This window comes from Myotis davidii, unplaced genomic scaffold, assembly GCF_000327345.1.
Source record: "Myotis davidii unplaced genomic scaffold, ASM32734v1 scaffold497, whole genome shotgun sequence".
Taxonomy (NCBI): Eukaryota; Metazoa; Chordata; class Mammalia; order Chiroptera; family Vespertilionidae; genus Myotis; species Myotis davidii.
Window position 1 is genome coordinate 3,132,356 of NW_006288434.1, and position 6,253 is coordinate 3,138,608.

Sequence of the window (6,253 nt, forward strand, 5' to 3'; positions counted from 1 at the left end):
CCAGAAGCAGCTAAGACCATCCCCCTCCCACATCCATTGATGTTGCTATTGAATAGATGACCTCCTCCCCCACTTCCTGGAAGCCTTCTCAGTCATACATACTGGGCGAGGCTCCTCACAGACCAACCCCTTTATCATCTCTTTCTTCTGACCTATGAATCAAACCAATACACTACTCCCATTCACTGACCTATGTCATTGTGATTTCTTATTGTTGCATTAAGGCACTTGGTCTGCTAATTCCTTTTGGAATGTCCCTTAGCTTTGGCACATCTCGAAGGCAGCTCGTTTGGTGCTTGCTCTGCACTGACAAATGAAGGCCCACGTTCCTGACTGTATCCTCTTCCAAGGAGTTTATAAAGACCAGCAAGAAGTCAATAAGTATAGTCGGGTTTCATAAGTACATAAAAAGTCTTCCTTCTTTTTCTAGGTGAGTCCTTTCTACAGAGCCCCATCTCCACCCCACCTGCACTCCTTTTCCCTGAGGTGGTGTTGACAACTGCACCCAAGTCATAGGAAGTGGCGCTCTGCCACTAAAAGAAGTGGGGATGAGGGCCTCACAAACCGCCCATTCACATATTTGCATTCAGCGGGGTTGTTTTGCCTGTTTTCTTTTAGATCATCTCAACTTTGGTCTCTTGAAACCATCCACCCGTGTGAGTCAAAAGTAAGTGTACATTTTAATTTTTCTTTCAATTAGTTGTGAACGGAACTCGCAGTTTCGTTCAGTGGTTTTCACAAGAGAGAATTTCATTCAAATATTTGCATAATGAATGGGAGTTTCATAGCTGGGAAAGATAGGAAAGCCCCTCTTTAATTTTTGTGGGAAGGAAAATGGGTAGAAATGAAATAAATAAGGCACCGCCCATCACCCTTGAATATAACAAAGTATATTTGCAGCCACTGAGTGGAATGGTTTTTATTTTTAATTTTGTTAATTTATTTTTTGTTTAAGTATACTTAGTACACAATCTTATATTGGTTCTATTAGTTTCAGGTGCATGATATAGTGATTCGACATTTTTATACCTTACAATGTGAGCACCCTACTAATCCTAGGCATCATCTGTCATGGCATATATACCAGCTTCATCCTGGGCCGCTTCCAGAGTCCTCTCAAGAGTCCTCTTCCTTTATTTTAAGTTGGGCCACAGCCCAAGAAGTACCTTAAATGACATCAATTTTATGCTCTGTGAGGTCCTCACCACTGTAAGGCAATGTGGTATAATGGTTAGTGCCCCAAATCTGGAGATGCTTGGGACCAATTCCTGGCCTTCCACTTACTAGCTGAATGATTTGGGGCATGTCAAAACCTCTCAGTGCCTCTGTATTTCTGTCTCTTAAATGGGGCTAATAATAGTTGTTATGGTTATTACAAGGATTAGATGAGTTAATATTTTCAAAATGTTAAATAATACTTGGCACATAATGAGGTCTGTGGAAATGTTTGTTGAGTAAGTGAAAATAAATTAAGCATACAGGGATACTCCAACGTCTCATATTAGGAGACTGAAAAACTGGTTTGGTCTAGAAACAATGACACTCCAGTAGCAATAAACACACCTACCACCCAAATATTGGCTCCCAATGACTATTTCCTAATAAAAGGAACCAGAACTCTTTGGAGACCTGGTTGATTCAGGTGTGTGTGTGGGGGGGGGGGGGTATGCTCTAACCATTGAACACCACGACCAGGGCAACACAAAACTTTTTTGCAAGAATAATTGTTCTTGGAGTGCAAAGTGGATGACGATATGTGCATTTGTTATATATTACAGCATAACAAATTCCCATGAGTTGAGTGGCTTGAAAGAGCAGGTAATTATTATCCCGCAGTTCCTGTGGACCAGGAATCTGGGTGCCGCCTAGCTGGAGCCTCTCCTTAGGATCGCAGAGGTGTAGTCAAGATCTTGTCTGGGCTGTGTTCCTCCTTGAAGCTTGGGTTGCTTTTCTTCCAAGAACACGTGGTTGTGGGTAGAATTAAGGCGGGGTTGTACGACTGAGGTCCCCTGCTTTTTTTGCTGGCCGTCCCCTGGGGCTCTCTCATCTCCTAGATCAGTGGTTCTCAACCTGTGGGTCGCGACCCCTTTGGGGGTCGAACGACCCTTTCACGGGGGTCGCCTAAGATCATTGGAAAACGCATATAATTACATATTGTTTTGTGATTAATCACTACGCTTTAATTATGTTCAATTTGTAACAATGAAAATACATCCTGCATATCAGATATTTACATGACGATTCATAACAGCAGGAAAATTACAGTTATGAAGGAGCAATGAAAATAATTTTATGGTTGGGGGTCACCACAACATGAGGAACTGTATTAAAGGGTCGCGACATTAGGAAGGTTGAGAACCGCTGTCCTAGATAGTGTTCACATTGCTTTCCACGTGGCCACTTGCTTCTCACAGGCCCCGCCACAGCGTGGCAGAGTCAAGCCAGCAGGAGACTCTCTGACTCCAGGCTGCTCAGATGGAGTCTCACAGAACGTAACCTAGTCCAGGCGCTCTGGCCTGTCGGCATGGCTGTATTCCAGTGGCTACACACAAGCCAGGGGTTGTGCCTGTCTCACGGGAGCGTATTCTATGAGGGTGCGACTGACTGGGGATCCCCTTAGGCTGTGCCCACTACAACAGGAGAGGTTTAAACAGATACAGGCAGCTGGGTATCGGGATCTCCACCATACTAGTATATGAGCCAACTAGAGAGGAGGAGGACAAATAGAACATGCTTGCTTCTTGCTTTCAGTCAGACTAGAGCTTGAGGTAAATAAAGTGATTTAATTTCCCCTCCTTCCTCCCTCCCCCGACACAAAATTATACTCCTCAAAGCTTAAAAATCCTCCTCCTCAAAGTTATCAAATGAGAGCTCTGGTTATTTGAAGATGAAGCAATCAGAGAAAAATATTTGGAGGGAGCTCATAAATACATCCCCTGACTACGGCCTTTTCCCGATTATGGCCCTTTCCTGAGTAGGGCTTTTTCTTTTCAGCAGCGAAAAAATTTGCACAGAAATAAATGTGCTCTCAATTCAATGGCAACAAAGTTTATGCGCTTTAAGAAACCTCTACAAAAGTTCAGATAAAACGGTCTGCTTTTCAACTTTTTGTGACAACATGACAATTTTTGAGATTGTTGAATTTTTTAATACTTGGGTTTTAAAATTCTGTCTACTAATAATTATTAGTAGGATGATAATATTTAGGTTGTATTTCTTGCATTTTACATGATGTTGCTAAACTTGTATATTTGAAGCCTCTTAAATATTCATCTTCACCGATTTCTTTTTATGGATTCTGAATCCTCTTCTTATAAAATATTGAATGCAAAAATGCTGGTACTGTCATTTTGCTCCAGTATTGGAATTGCCTCCCAGATTCTTATGAGTTCAATTTTTTTTTCTTCCTGATTGCTTCTTTGAACACCAGAATGTCCCGGAAATCCTGACACTTAGGCGTTGGGTCTCCGTTAGCCAAGTTGCTGTGTGCATCTGGAAGCGAAGCACAAGCATCCTTTGTTAGGCAAAGTCTGTGCCTAATTGTGGGCTTGGGTAATGCGATCACTGTCCCTGTGCGTCTCCATGGAGGTTACTACAAACCTATTAGCAGACCAAACCGCAGGCCTTTGCCGTTCATGTCTCAGATGCGCAGCCACCTGGGAGAAAGCAGGCGACTTGTGGAAACGTAACTCATTAGCAGCCAAAAGTTGAGATGAACTATAATATGCTGGAAAGATAATTCAATTATGAAACGAGGAGGAAGGATTTCTGTGGATCCTCCTCCTCACCCTTCACCTCTCTTTCAAGTCTCTTCCTACCCTGGTTTTCTTCTTTCTGCTCACTGATGACTAAGCCCGAGGCGGTAGTCCTTGGTTTTTCTTGTGCCAACGGGTACAAAGGGCGGTTATTGGGAATGGTGAGAACATAATCACCTGTAGCCAGTGGTGAAATAACTCATTTAGCAAATAAAGGTCAACGCTTGCTTGCTTCCTTCCTTTCTTCCTTGCAGTTGTTTTCTTTGTGAGAATGAAATAAAGGGACCTTTTATAAAAATACAAAATAAGTTGGAGAAACGAGGAGGAAGGATTTCTTGTGGATCCTCCTCCTCGCCCTTCACCTCTCTTTCAAGTCTCTTCCTACACTGGTTTTCTTCTTTCTGCTCACTGATGACTAAGCCCGAGGCCGTAGTCCTTGGTCTCTCTTGTGCCAACGGGTACAAAGGGCGGTTATTCGGAATGGTGAGAACATAATCACCTGTAGCCAGTGGTGAAATAACTCATTTAGCAAATAAAGGTCAACGCTTGCTTGCTTCCTTCCTTTCTTCCTTGCAGTTGTTTTCTTTGTGAGAATGAAATAAAGGGACCTTTTATAAAAATACAAAATAAGTTGGAGCAAATAGGAGTAACCTTTGCTGCTGGAGAAGGGAGGATTAAGCGAAAGCCCGGAAGAGGAGCATTTGTTTCTGGTTGGAAGGTCACAGGATAAAGCGGTTCTTTATCAGAACTGAATCCAGTGGCAAGTCTTGGACTTTTCCAAGGTTGCTGGCCCAGGCTAGTCATCAGATCTCTTTCCCACAGAGATAACTGAGGGGTTTACATTTGCCTAATTGGCTTCATCGAGTCTACTTGCCATGTGTCTTAATAGATGCATCTGGTAATTCCACCGGTTACTGAAATTCTGGGCTTATTACTGCATGCATTTGTTTCTGCACCATCCTAGCGTCATTTTGCATCATGCTGATTAAATCCAAATGTGGGTTTCCTCGTTTGGGGGTGCTTTGGTAGCAATAGGTTATAGTCATGTGGGTCTTCCCTTGGCATGGCAGGCATTCACCAGCCTCCTCATCTCTCTCTTTGGTACTGTTCTTGGGGCCCTGTGTCCCCAGGGAAGCGACACCACCTCCTGCCTCCCCCACGGAGCTCTCCTGTTCCTGGGTTTCTGTTATACCTGTGTTTTGTGCGTGGTCATTTCTGTCTTATCTTACGAACCCGTTGTTTGCTGGGGATATTTTCTCTCTCTGGAGAGGCGATAAGCTCTTTGAGGGCAAGGGTTCTGTCTTTGGTGGTTTGTGGCCTCACAGTGCTCATGGCCCTCAGCACGTGATGCCCACCTGCCACCACCCTCCAGGCCTCCAACTTTCACCCCGGTCCAAACAGTGTTTTCTCAAATCAAGAGAATTATGTACCTTCCCTTTGCCTGAAAATACTGGCTGTGGTGCATGAAAGGAAAAACAAACAAATTAAAAAGCCCCAACCATACAGCACTGGAAGAGAAGTCTGTAAAATCAAGCCTGATGCCAAAAGGGATGAGTTGGCAGCCTGGAATGGGTCATTGCAAATCCTCTTGGCTCGTGATTTCACACTTCTCTGAGCTGCTGCTGTTCCATGATATTCAGAGATGAATGTGTTCCCATCTTATTGGCCTCCTCCAAAGCAATGATTTATTAAAGGCTGCATGCCCAGCCGGCGTGGCTCAGCGGTTGAGCATCAACCTATAAACCAGGAGGTCACGGTTCAATTCCCCGTCAGGGCACATGACCGGGCTGCGGGCTTGATCCCCAGTGTTGGTTGTGCAGAGGCAGCCCATCACTGATTCTCTCTCATCATTGATGTTCCAATCTCTTTTTCTCTCTCCCTTCCTTTCTGAAATCAATAAAAATATTAAAATAATAATAATAATAATAATAATAAAACAAATTTTAAAAGGCTGCATGTTTCCTTTCTATTCTTGTTTACACCTCGCCGCCCTGTGTTTACAGGATTGGCCTCTCACGCTCTGCCTGGGGGGGTTTCTATTCCTGTGTGGTTACAATTGCCAGAGGAGTCTTTGGGCTGCTCGGTTTTGAAGAGGGGGAAGCCTCCCAGCCTGTGGAATCCCAGCGTGGCACGCATCTCCACCGTGAAAGAGCCTTGGAGCATTTATGAACTTGTGAGCAGCTGTGAAACTGCACGTTCAAGTATATGCAATGCTTGAAAGTGCTCACTGTGCATCTCATTACAGAGATATAATACCAGGCGGGATTTTTCACATGAGCTGATGTCTCCTTGGAAGTTGCCTAGAGTCACATGAAATGTGATTTCTTTCCAAAGGGGAGTGTTTGCCATGTTTCCCCAGAGTGGATGGAGCATTGGCCCCTGGACTGAAGGGTCCCAGGTTCAATTTCAATCAAGGACAAGTACCTTGGTTGCAAGTTCGATCCCCGGCCCTGGTCAGGGTGGATGTGAGAGGAAACCAGTCTTCATCTTTCTTTCTC

At 44.1% G+C, this 6,253-nt stretch overlaps 1 protein-coding gene across 2 annotated transcripts in view; it reads left to right on the top strand.

Annotated features, from left to right (window-relative positions):
- Positions 1–6,253, top strand: part of NCALD (neurocalcin delta) — a 215,004-nt gene that overhangs the window by 64,258 nt on the left and 144,493 nt on the right. The window contains exon 2 of one of the 2 annotated variants that reach the window (XM_015561731.1): positions 619–667. The exons of the other annotated variant lie outside the window; for it this stretch is intronic. The gene's annotated coding sequence lies outside the window, so the exon portion shown is untranslated. The remainder of the gene's footprint in view (positions 1–618; positions 668–6,253) is intronic. 2 annotated transcript variants of the gene reach the window in all.